The sequence below is a fragment of the Meriones unguiculatus genome (assembly GCF_030254825.1).
Source record: "Meriones unguiculatus strain TT.TT164.6M chromosome Y unlocalized genomic scaffold, Bangor_MerUng_6.1 ChrY_unordered_Scaffold_25, whole genome shotgun sequence".
NCBI lineage: Eukaryota > Metazoa > Chordata > Mammalia > Rodentia > Muridae > Meriones > Meriones unguiculatus.
Genome location: NW_026843710.1, coordinates 23895001 through 23906891, shown reverse-complemented (window position 1 = coordinate 23906891; position 11891 = coordinate 23895001). Strand labels below are relative to the sequence as shown.

At 36.5% G+C, this 11891-nt stretch overlaps 1 non-coding gene across 1 annotated transcript; it reads left to right on the top strand.

Annotated features, from left to right (window-relative positions):
* The first annotated feature begins 5563 nt into the window (after positions 1-5563).
* LOC132651799 (U6 spliceosomal RNA) lies at positions 5564-5670 on the top strand. Its single transcript, XR_009589363.1, has one exon. It is a non-coding gene; the product is annotated as a U6 spliceosomal RNA (small nuclear RNA).
* Positions 5671-11891: the final 6221 nt, after the last annotated feature.

Below are 11891 nucleotides of genomic sequence, written 5' to 3'. Positions count from 1 at the left end.
ACAGCTTGAGATCTGGCATGGAGATAACTCCTGAAGATCTTTTACTGTAAGAATTGTTTTAGCAATTCTGGGTTTCTTGTTTTTCCATATGAAGGTGACAATTTTTCTTTCAAGATCTGTAAAGGATTGTGTTGGTAATTTGATAGGAATTGCATTGAATCTGTAGATTGCTTTTGGTAAGATGGCCATATTTATTATATTAATCCTACCAAGCCATGAGAATGGGAGATCTTTCCAACTTACAATAACTTCTTCTAATTCTTTCTACAGAGATTTTAAAATGTTTTCATACAAGTCTTTGACTTGCTTGGTTAGGTTCACACCAAGGTATTTTATATCCTTTGTGACTATTGTGAATGGTGTTGTTTCCCTAATATATTTCTCATTCCTTATTTCTTTGGTATATAGGAAGGCTACTAATTTTTTTTTGAGTTAATTTTGTATACAGCCACTTTGCTGAAGGTGTTAATCAGCTGTAGTAGTTCCCTGACACAATTTGGGGGTCACTAAGGTATATTATCATATCATCTGCATACAGTGATACTTTGACTTCTTCCTTTCCAATTTGTATCCCATTGATCTCCTTCAATTGTGTTATTGCTCTAGCTAGTACTTCAAAAACAAAGTTAAAGAGATATGGAGAGAGAAGACAGCCGTGCCTTGTCCCTGATTTCAGTGGGAATGATTTAAGTTTCTCTCCTATGAGTTTGATGTTGGCTATAGGCTTGCTGTATATCACCTTTATTATGTTCAGGTGTGTGCCTTGTATCCTGATCTCTCCAATACTTTAAACATGAATGGATGTTGAATTTTGTCAAATGCCTTTTGAGCATCTAAGGAGATGATCATATGTTTGTTTGTTTGTTTGTTTCTTTCCTTCAGTTTGTTTATATGGTGGATCACATTGATGGATTTCTGTAGATTGAACTACCCTTGCATGCCTGGGATGAAACCTACTTGGTCATAGTGGATGATATCTTCGATGTGTTCTTATTTTCAGTTTGCAAGTATTTTGTTTGCATCAATGTTCATGAGAGAAATTGGCCTGAAATTCTCTTTCTTTGTTGGGTCTTCGTGAGGTTTAGGTAACAATGTGACTGTGGCTTCATAGAATGAGTTTGGTCGTGTTTCTTCTGTTTCTATTTTGTGGAATAGTATGAAGTGTATTGGTGTTAGCTCTTCTTTGATGGTTTGGTAGAATTCAGCACTGAAACCATCTGGCCCTGGGCTTTTTCTGCATGGTAGAATTTTGATGTCAGCTTCTATTTCCTTAGGGGATGTAAGATTATTTAATTGTTTTACCTGGTCTTGATTCACCTTTGGCATGTAGAATCAGTCAAGAAATTGTCCATTTCATTTAGATTTTCAAATTTTGTGGCATATAGTCTTTGGAAGTAAGACCTCATTATTGTTTGGATTTCTTCAGTGTCTGTGGTTATGTCCCCCTTTTCATTTCTGATTTTGTTTATTTGGGTAGTTTTTCTCTGCCTTTTACTTAATTTGGCTAAGGGTTTGACTATCTTGTTTATTTTCTCAAAGAACCAGCTCTTGGTTTCATTTATTTTTTGAACAGTTTTATTAGTTTTTAATTTATTGATTTCAACCCTGAGTTTGATTATTTCCAGCCATCTACTCTTCTTTGGTGTGTCCGATTTCCCCCCCCCCCTAGGGCTTTTAAGTGAGTCATTAAGTTGCTTGCATGAGATGATTTGAATTTCTTTTTGAAGGCACTTAGTGCTATGAACTTTCTTCTTAGCAATGCTTTCATTGTGTCCCATAAGTTAGGGCATGTTGTGCCTTCATTTTCATTGAATTCTAGGAAATCTTTAATTTCTTTCTTTATTTCTTCTCTGACCCAACTGTCATTTAGTAGCAAGTTGTTCAGTTTTCATGTGTGTGTAGGCCTTTTACTATTTTTTTTTCATTGAGGTCCAATTTCAGTCCAGATCAGATAGGATACAAGGGATTATCCTAACCTTCTTGTATCTATTAAGGCTTGTTTTGTGACTAATTATATGGTCTATTTTGAAGAAGGTTTCATGAGGTTCTGAGAAGAAAGTAAATTCTTTTGAGTTTGGGTGAAAGGTTCTGTAGATGTCTGTAAGTCCATTTGATTCATGATCTCTGTCAGAGTTATTGTTTCTTCATTAATTTCTGTTTTGTTGACCTGTCCTTCCCTTTGTTGAGAGTGGGCTGTTGAAGTCTCCCAGTATTAATGTGTTTGGTTCTATGTGTGGTTTAAGTTTTATTAAAATTTCTTTTACAAATGTGGATGCCCTTGCATTTGGGGCATATATGTTCAGGATTATGATATCTTCCTGTTGGATTTTTCTCTTGATGAGTACGAAGTTTCCTTCTCTATGTCTTTTGATTAATTTTGGTTGAAAATCTACTTTATTCGATATTAGAATCTCTACTGGTGCTTGTTTCTTGGGTCCATTTGCTTGAAAAACCGTCTTCTAGCCCTTTACCCTCAGGTAATGTCTATCTTTGTGATTTAGCTGTGTTTCTTGTATGCAACACATTGTTGGGTCTTATTTACGCATGCATTTTCTTAGTCTGTGTCTTTTTACTGGAGAATGATTTCATTGATTTTGAAGGAGATTGATTAATGACCAGTGGCTCTTAGATTCTTTCATATTGATGTTGGCCATGTTAGTGTGTTTGTGTACTTTTTGTTTTGCTGTAGTGAGGTTATTTACTTTCTGTGATTTTTTTTGAAAGTAGTTAGTTTTCTTGGGTTGTATTTTTCCTTCTAGTATCTTCTATAGCACTGGATTTGAGTGTAGGTATTGTTTTTGTCATTGAATATCTTCTTTTATCTGTTTATGAGGACTTAGAGTTTTTCTGGGTACAGTAGCCTAGGCTGACATCTGTGTTCTCTTAGGGTCTTCAGGATATCTGTCCAGGCTCTTCTGGCTTTCATAGTTTCTGTTGAGAAGTCAGGTGTGATTCTGATCGGTTTGCCTTTATATGTTACTTGGTTTTTTCCTTTGCAACTTTTAGCATTTTTTTTTTCTTTTCTCTGTATACTTAATGTTTTGATTATTATGTGGTGGGAGGATTTTCTTTTCTGATCTAATTTCTTAGGTGCTCTGTAGGCCTCTTGTATTGTTATAGTCCTCCCCTTGAAGTTGGGGAAATTTTTTTTCAATGATTTTGTTAAAAATATTTTCTGGGACTGGGAGGAGGGAATCTTCTTTTTCCTCTATTCCTATTGTTCTTAGGTTTTGTCTTTTTCTGTTGTCTTGGATTTCTTGGATGGTTTGTATCAGGAATTTTTTTTTAGATTTATTATTTTCTTTGCTGGATACATCAATTTCTTCCATAGTATCTTCCACACCTGAGATTTTTTTCTTTCATCTCTTGTAGTCTGTTGGTTATGCTTACCTCTGTAGTTCCTGTTTTCTTTCCTAGGTTCTCCCTCTTCATGATTTCCTTCATTTGTGATTTCTTTAATTCTTCCAAATCTATCTTCAGATCTTGAAACCTTTTGTTGATTTCCTTCACCTGTCTGTCTGTATTTCCCTGCAATTTCTTCAGCTGTTTGAATATTCCTCTGTTTCTTTTATTTCATTCAGTGATTTAACTGTTTCCTCTCTGAATGCCACAAATTGGTTGGTTGCATCTTGTATTTTTTTATGATGGCCATATTTTTTTTATTACATCCTACCCTAATTCTTTGTTTTATTTACTTTCTCCATTAACTTCTTTATAAGCATAGATGTAAGAACATCTTCTTGAATTTTACTTATGTTAGGGTGTCCAGGGCTACCTGCTCCTGGATAACTGGTTTCTGAGAATGCCATATTGCTTTGCCTTCTCTTGGTTGTGCTTTTTCACTGGCCTCTACCCATCTCTCTTTTTCAGATGTTGTCTGATAATTTTTTATGTCTGTTGGGCCCTGGGGCAGGGAGAATCCACTTGGTGGGGTTCTGAAGTTCTCTGCTTTTTGGGTATGTTCAACTGAATGGTGGTTCTTCTTAGGAATTGTCACAGTTTTCTTCAGGTTATGGACCTGTATGGTAACTCTCCTTTCATCAGGAGAATCCTGGTTTTGGCTACCCTGCTGCTGGGGTTCTTGCTCTGAATTTATGGAGCAGTAGCTGTTGCTATTAAGGTGTAATTGTTGGGTGCAGCCCTCTTGAAGAACCAGGGATTCCCACAGTCTTGTCAGTTTAGCTAGGGATAACTGATTGATCTTTGGCACAGTATCTGAGGACTGCTGTAATGCTCTCTTGTTTTTGTATGTCTGAAGATGCAGCTGTGTGCCCCTGTGCCCTAGTGGTACTCCACAAAGGCAGGTGAGCATGGTGCTCACTCATGCAGTAGAAGGCTAGAGCCTAGAGTCTGCTTGAATCCAAAAAGTCTTTTGGTGCTGGGTGTCCTGAGCATTGGACCTGATGATACCCCCGCTGTGGGGTTTCCTACTGACAGGACACCCAGTCTTTGCTTTGAGGACAGCCTTTCTGTCTGTGATGGCAAGTAGAACCTGCAGGCACAGACTTATGTGGCTCTGCCTTTCTAACTTTTTGGCAATTGGGTGCCTAGGCATCTGCCAAAACTGGGTAACTATTCCCGAGAACTTTTTGGGGTGGTGGTATCAGCTTTGTGCTCTGAGATCAGACCAGCCATTCCCCTCCCTGTGGGTTTACACCCAACAGAGAAACTTGATCTCTGGTGCCATGGGGCCCACAGTTCTACCTGGGACAGCAAATCAGGTGTGCAGGCAGGACTCTGTGCTGGACTCTGGGCCCCGGTTCTGGCTCTGGGCTGGCTTCTGGGTGCCTGCAGAACCTGAGTCTTTTCCATGGGAAGACTAGGTGACCTAAGGTTGGTCCCAATTTTTTCCTGCACTGTGGGGTTATCTCTTGACTGGAAATTCCAGTCTCTGATGTTGTGGTACCCACAGTTCAGTCTGGGACAGTGATCAGAACTCACTGACATGTGGCTCTGGGCTGGTGACCAAGCACCTTGTGGAACCAGGATCTCTTCCTCAGTTTAGGTGGGTGAGTTAAAGCTGATTGAATCCCCCATCATGGGATATCCTCTCACCTGGGAAACATAATCACTTGTGTTTTAAGGCCTCGAGTTCTGACTGCTGGTCACTGTACCGATCCTACTGTTTTGCTGGTCGGAATGAGAGTCGTCCCAGCACCTCCATCTCACCCCTACACTTTGTCTTTGTTTCTGTTGCTCTCTGTCTATTTCTGAATGTTTCTTTCTTGCTCTTTCTCTCTCTGTCTCTTTCAGTCTACCTCTCTCTTCTTGCCACCTGTGGTTCAGTATGAAAAGCTCTCAGTTTTGGTGAAGGACTGCAACAAGATGAGTACTTGCTGACATGACATCTTGGATTTTCTTAGTTAAAATATAAGCCATGTCCCAACTAAATGCTTTTTTTTTTCAAATATTTTCCTTGGTCAGTAAGCATTTTCACAGAAAATATTTAAGTGAGTGAGGACATATCCATGCATTTAACAAACAGTAATGGAATCTGTGAAAATGTGCAACTCACAAGTCAAGGACATGTAACTTTATTAATGTTTACTTTTAGAAATGTGTGGTGTTCACTTCAGCAGCATGCATACTTAAAGAGAAACAATACAGAGAATATTAGCACGATCCCTATGCAAGCGTGACACACCAATTCATGTAGCATTCAATATTATTTTTTTGGAGAAATTAAGGAAAACAAAAATAGAGGAAATTGTGGAAGGAAAGAACTTGGGAAAGAAAATAGGAACTACAGATATAAGCATAAACAATAGACTATAAGACATGGAAGAAAGAATCTCACCTGTGGAAGACAAAATGGAAGAAATCATGTATCTATCAAAGAAAATGTTAAATCTAAAAAATTCCTGACACTGTCCATTGAAGTAATTCAAGACAACATGAAAAGACAAATCCTACAAATAATAGGAATAGAGGAAAAAGACGATTCCCTCCTCCAAGGCCCAGAAAACATTTTCAACAAAATCATTGAAAAAAAAAATTTTCCAACATAAAGGGGAGGACTATAAGAATACAAGAGGTCTACAGAACACCCAATAAATTAGTCCAGAAAAGAAAAATTTCCCATCACATAATAATCAAAACAGTATGTATATAGAACAAAGAAAAAATACTAAAAGTTGCAAGGAAAAATACCAAGTAACATCTAATGGCAAACACATGAGAATCACACATGATTTCTCAACAGAGACTATGAAAGTCAGAAGGACCTGGATGGATGTGGATATCATGCATCCCTAAGAGAACACAGATGTCATCCTAGGCTACTGTACCCAGCAAAACTCTCAATCCTCATAGACAGAGAAAACAAGATATTCAATGACAAAAACAAATTTCAATAATACTAACACACAAATTCAGTGTTACAGAAGACACTAGAAGGAAAAATACAACCCAAGAAAACAAGCTACTTTCAAGAAAACACAGGAAATAACTTCATTGCAGAAAAAAAAGCAACCAAGCACACAAACTTAATACCAAAGCCAACATCAAAATCAAAGGTTCAAAAAGCCACTGGTCATTAGTTTCTTTCAACAGGAAATGACTCAATTCTCCAATAAAAAGACACAGACTTACCCAATGGATGTATAAACTTGACCCAGCAATCTGTTGTGATAAAATTAAAGCACAAATAGACCCCCACAAATTAATAGTGGGAGATTTCAACACCCTACTCTCAACAAAGGACAGGTCAACAAAATAGAAATTAAACAATGAAACAATGTCTCTAACAGAGGTCATTAATCAAATGGGATTAACAGATATTTACAGAACTTTACACCCAAACACACACACACAAATTACTTTCTTCTCAGCATCTCATGGAACCTTCTCCAAAATAGACAATAGGGTTGGTAACATGGGAAGCCACAACAGATACAAGAAGATTGAAATACTCCCTGCATTTTATCTTACAACCATGGAATAAAGCTGGAAATTAACAACAACAGAAACAGCAAAAAGCCTACACACACATAGAAACTGAATAACTTGCTACTAAATGACAGCTGGGTCAGGAAGGAAATAAAGAAATTAAAGTCTTCCTAGAATTCAGTGAAAATGAATGCACAACATACCCAAACTTATGGGACACAATGAAAGCAGTGCTAAGAATAAAATTCAAAGCACTAAGTGCCTTCAAGAAGAAATTTGAGACATCCCATGTAAGCAACTTAATGGCTCACCTTAAAATCCCTAGAAGAAAAGAAGCAGACACACCAAAGAAAAGGAGATGGCTGGTAATAATTAAAACTGGGGATGAAATTAATCAATTAGAAACAAATAAAACAATTCAAAGAATCAATGAAATCAAGAGCTGGTTCTTTGAGAAAATCAACAAGATAGACAAACTCTTAGCCAAACTAACTAAAAGGCAGAGAGAAACTATCCAAATCAACAAAATCAGAAATGAAAAGGGGGACATAACCACAGACACTGGGGAAATCCAAACAATCATTAGGACTTACTTCAAAGTCTATATGCCACAAAACTTGGAAATTTAAAAGAAATGCAAAATTTTCTTGATCAATTCCAATTACCAAAGATAAATCAAAACCAGTTAAATTAATTAAATAGTTCTATATTCCCTAAGGAAATAGAAGCAGTCATCAAAAGTCTTCCATCCAAAAAAAGCACTGGGCCAGATGTATGCAGCACAGAATTCGACCAGAACTTCAAAGAAGAGCTAACTCCAATTCTCTTCAAAACGATTCCACAAAATAGAAACAGCAGGACAACTACCAAACTCATTCTAAGGAGCCACAGTCACCTTGTTTCCTAAACCTCACAAACACCGAACAAGAGAAGAGTATTTCAGGCCAATCGCCCTTATAAACATTGATGCAAAAATACTCAATAAAATACTTGCAAAGTGGATACAAGAATAAAAGAACAAATCAAAGATATCCTCCTCTATGACCAAGTAGGCTTCATCCCAGTTATGCAGGTTGGTTCAATATATTGAAATCCATCAATGTGATCCACCATATTAACAAACTGAAAGGAAAAAAAAAAAAAACACATGATAATCTCATTAGATGCTGAAAAAGAATGGATATTGAATTCTGTCAAATGCTTTTTCTTCTATGCAGTTCCATTGATCCTCCTTTCTCTTTCTATGCCAATACCATGCAGTTTTTTATTGCTGTTACCATGCAGTACAGCTTGAGATCAGGGATGGAGATACCTCCAGATGATTTGTTGTTGTACAGGATAGTTTTGGAGATTCTGGTTTTTTTTGTTTCTCCATATGAAGCTGAGAATCTTTTTTTTCAAGGTCTGTAAAGAATTGAGTTGGTATTTTGATGGGAATTGCATTGAATCTGTAGATTGCTTTTGGCAGGATGGCCATTTTCACAATGTTAATCCTACCAATCCATGAGCAAGGGAGATCTTTCCATCTTCTGATATCTTCTTCAATTTCTTTCCTCAGAAATTTGAAGTTTTTCTCAAACAGCTCTTTCATTTGCTTGGTTAGTGTCACCCCAAGGTAGTTTATGTTATTAGTGGCTATTGTGAAGTGTGGTGTTTCCCTAATTTCTTTCTAGACCCTTTTGTTCTTTGGTATACATGAGGGCTTCTGACTTTTTTGAGTTGATTTTGTATCCTGCCACTTTGCTGAAGGTGTTCATCAGCTGAAAGAGTTCTCTGGTTGAAATTTTTGGGTTGCTCATGTACACTATCATATCATCTTCAAATAGTGACACTTTGACCTCTTCCTTTCTGATTTGTATCGCCTTGATCTCCTTTAGTTGTTTTACTGCTCTGGCTAGGACTTCAAGTACTATGTTGAAGAGGTATGAAGAGAGTGGGCAGCCTTGTTTTGTCTCTGATTTCAGTGGGATTGATTTAAGTTTCTCTCCATTGAGTTTGATCATCTAGGCTATAGGCTTACTGTATATTGTTTTTATTATGTTTAAGTATGTGCCTTGTATCCCTGATCTTTCCAAGACTTCAAACAAGAATGGGTGTTGGACTTTGTCAAATGCTTTTTCAGCCTCTAAGGAGATTATCATGTGGTTTTTCTCCTTCAGTTTTTTTATGTGGTGGATTACATAGATGGATTTCTGTATGTTGAACCACCCTTGCATGCCTGAGATGAAACCTACATGGTCATGATGGATAATATCTTTGATGTGTTCTTGGATTCGGTTTGTAAGTGTTTTATTGAGTATTTTTGCATCAATGTTCATAAGAGAGATAGGTCTGAAGTTCTTTTTGTTTGTTGGGTCTTTGTGTGGTTTAAGTATCAAGGTGACTGTTCCTTCATAGAATGAGTTAGGTAAAGTTCTCTGTGTTTTTATTTTGTGGAATAGTTTGAGGAGAATTGGTGTTAGCACTTCTTTGAAGGTCTGGTAGAATTCTATGCTGAAACCATCTCACCCAGGTCTTTTTTTAGAGAGGAGACTGTGAATGTCTGCTTCAATTTCCTTGAGGGATAAAGGGCTATTCAATATTTCTACCTGATCTTGACTTAATGTTGGAAGATGGAAACTATCAAGAAAATTGTCCATTTCATTTAGGTTTTCAAATTTTGTGGCATAAAGGCTTTTGTAGTATGACTTAATGATTGATTGGATTTCCTCATTTTCTGTAGTTATGTCACCCTATTCATTTCCAATTTTGCTCATTGGGATAGATTCTTCTTTTTAGTTAGTTTGGCTAAGGGTTTTTCTATCTTGTTGATTTTCTCAAAGAACCAGCTTTTTGTTTCATTGATTCCTTGAATAATTTTATTGGTTTCTAATTGATTGATTTCAGCCCTGAGTTTGATTATTTCCAGCCTTTTGCTCTTAGTGGGTGTATCTGCTTCTCTTTTTTCTAGGGTTTTCAGTTGGGCCACTAAGTTGCTTGTATGTGATGTTACAAATTTCTTCTTGAAGGCACTTAGTGCTATAAATTTTCCTCTGAGCACTGCTTTCAATGTGTCCTGTAAATTTTTATATGTTGTGCCTTCATTTTCATTGAATTCTTGGAAGTCTTTAATGTCTTTCTTTATTTCTTCATTAACCTAGCTGTCATTGAGTAGCAACTTGAGTAGCAAGTTGTTCAGGTTCCATGTGCATTTCGGCTTTTTGTTATTTCCAATTTTATGTTGGAGTCCAGCTTCAGTCCATGGTTGTCAGATAGAATACAGGGGATTATTTCAATCTTTTCGTATCATTTGAGGCTTGCTTGGTGAGTAACTATATTGTTTATTTTGGAGATGGTTCCATGCAGTGATGAAAAGAAGGTATACTCTTTTGAGTTTCAGTGAAATGATCTGCAGATGTCTATTAGGTCCATTTGATTTAGGGACTCTTTGCTTTTATTTCTTTATTTGTTTTCTGTGTAGTTGATCTGTCACTTGATGAGAGTGGGGTGTTGAAGTCTCCCACTATGAAGGTATTAGGATCAATGTGTGATTTAAGCTTTAATATTGTTTCATTTATGAATGTAGGTGCTCTTGTATATTGGGCAGAGATATTAAAAATTGTGATGTCCTCTTGGTGGATTTTTCCTTTGATGAGAACATAGTGTCCATCCGTGTCTTTTTTTGTTTGTTTGTTTATAACTTTGGTTGAAAGTCTTTTTTATTAGATATTAGATTGGCTATTCCAGCTTGTTTTCTGGATCCATTTTCTTGATTAACATTTTTTCCAGCCCTTTACTCTGAGGTAGTGTTTATCTTTGTTGCATAGGTGTGTTTCTTGGATGCAACAGAATGTTGGATCCTGTTTCAGCAACCATTCTGTTAGTCTGTATCTTTGTATGGGGGAGTTGAGTCCGTTGGTGTTAATAGATACTGTTGACCAACAAGTGTTAATTTATATTGATGTGAGGTTGGTGGTGTTGCTGAGTTTCATTGCTTGTATTCTTTTTGTTCCTATTGTTGTTGTTGTGTAGTTCTCTATTTCCTTAGATGGAGTTGTTTTCTTTGGGTTGGAGTTTCCCTTTTAGTAACTTCTGTAGAACTGGGTTACTATGTAGATATTGTTAAATTTTAGGTTTGTCATGGAATATTTTGAATTCTCCATCTATGTTGATTGAAAGTTTTGCTGAGTATTGTAGTCTGGGTTGGCATCTGTGCTCCTTTTAGGACTGCATGATTTCTGTTCAGGCCCTTCTGGCTTTTATAGTTTCTGTTGAGTAATCTGGTGTGATTCTGATAGGTCTACCTTCATATGTTACTTGGCCTTTTTCCCTTGCTTCTTTTAATTTATTTATTTTTTTCTTTTTATTGCAGGTTCAGTGTTTTGACTATGATGTGACGTGAAGAATTTCTTTTCTGGTCTAGTCTACTTGGTGTTCTGTAGGCCTCTTGTATGTTTATGGACATCTGTTTCTTTAAGTTGGGAAAATTTTCTTCTATAATTTTCTTGAAAATATTTTCCGGACCTTTGAGCCTGATGCCTTCTTTTTCTTCTACTCCTATTATTCTTAGATTTTGTCTTTTCATGGTATCTTTGATTTCTTGGATGTTTTGTGTTTGGAAATTTTCTGATTTTATTTTTTCTTTGAGAGACATGTCAATTTCTGCAAGTGTATCTTTGCCTCCTGAGATTCTCTCTTTCATCTCTTGTATTCTGTTGGTGATGCTTACCTTTGTAGTTTCTGATCTTTTCTCTATGTTCTCCAGCTCCAGGTTTTTTTTTTTTTTCATTTGTGTTTTCTTTATTGATTCTAATTCTGTTTCCATGTCTTGCACCATTTCCTTCATCTGTTTGAATGTGGAGTCCTGCTTTTCAATGACGGTTTTTTTTTTTTTTTTTTTTTTTTTTTTTTTTTTTTTTTTTTTTTTGTCCATTTCCTCTCTATATCTCAGTAATTGTGCCTCTACTTCTTTGGTTCCAATTGCCTTTATTTCTATGAGAGCTTTGTTTATTTCTTCTTTATTT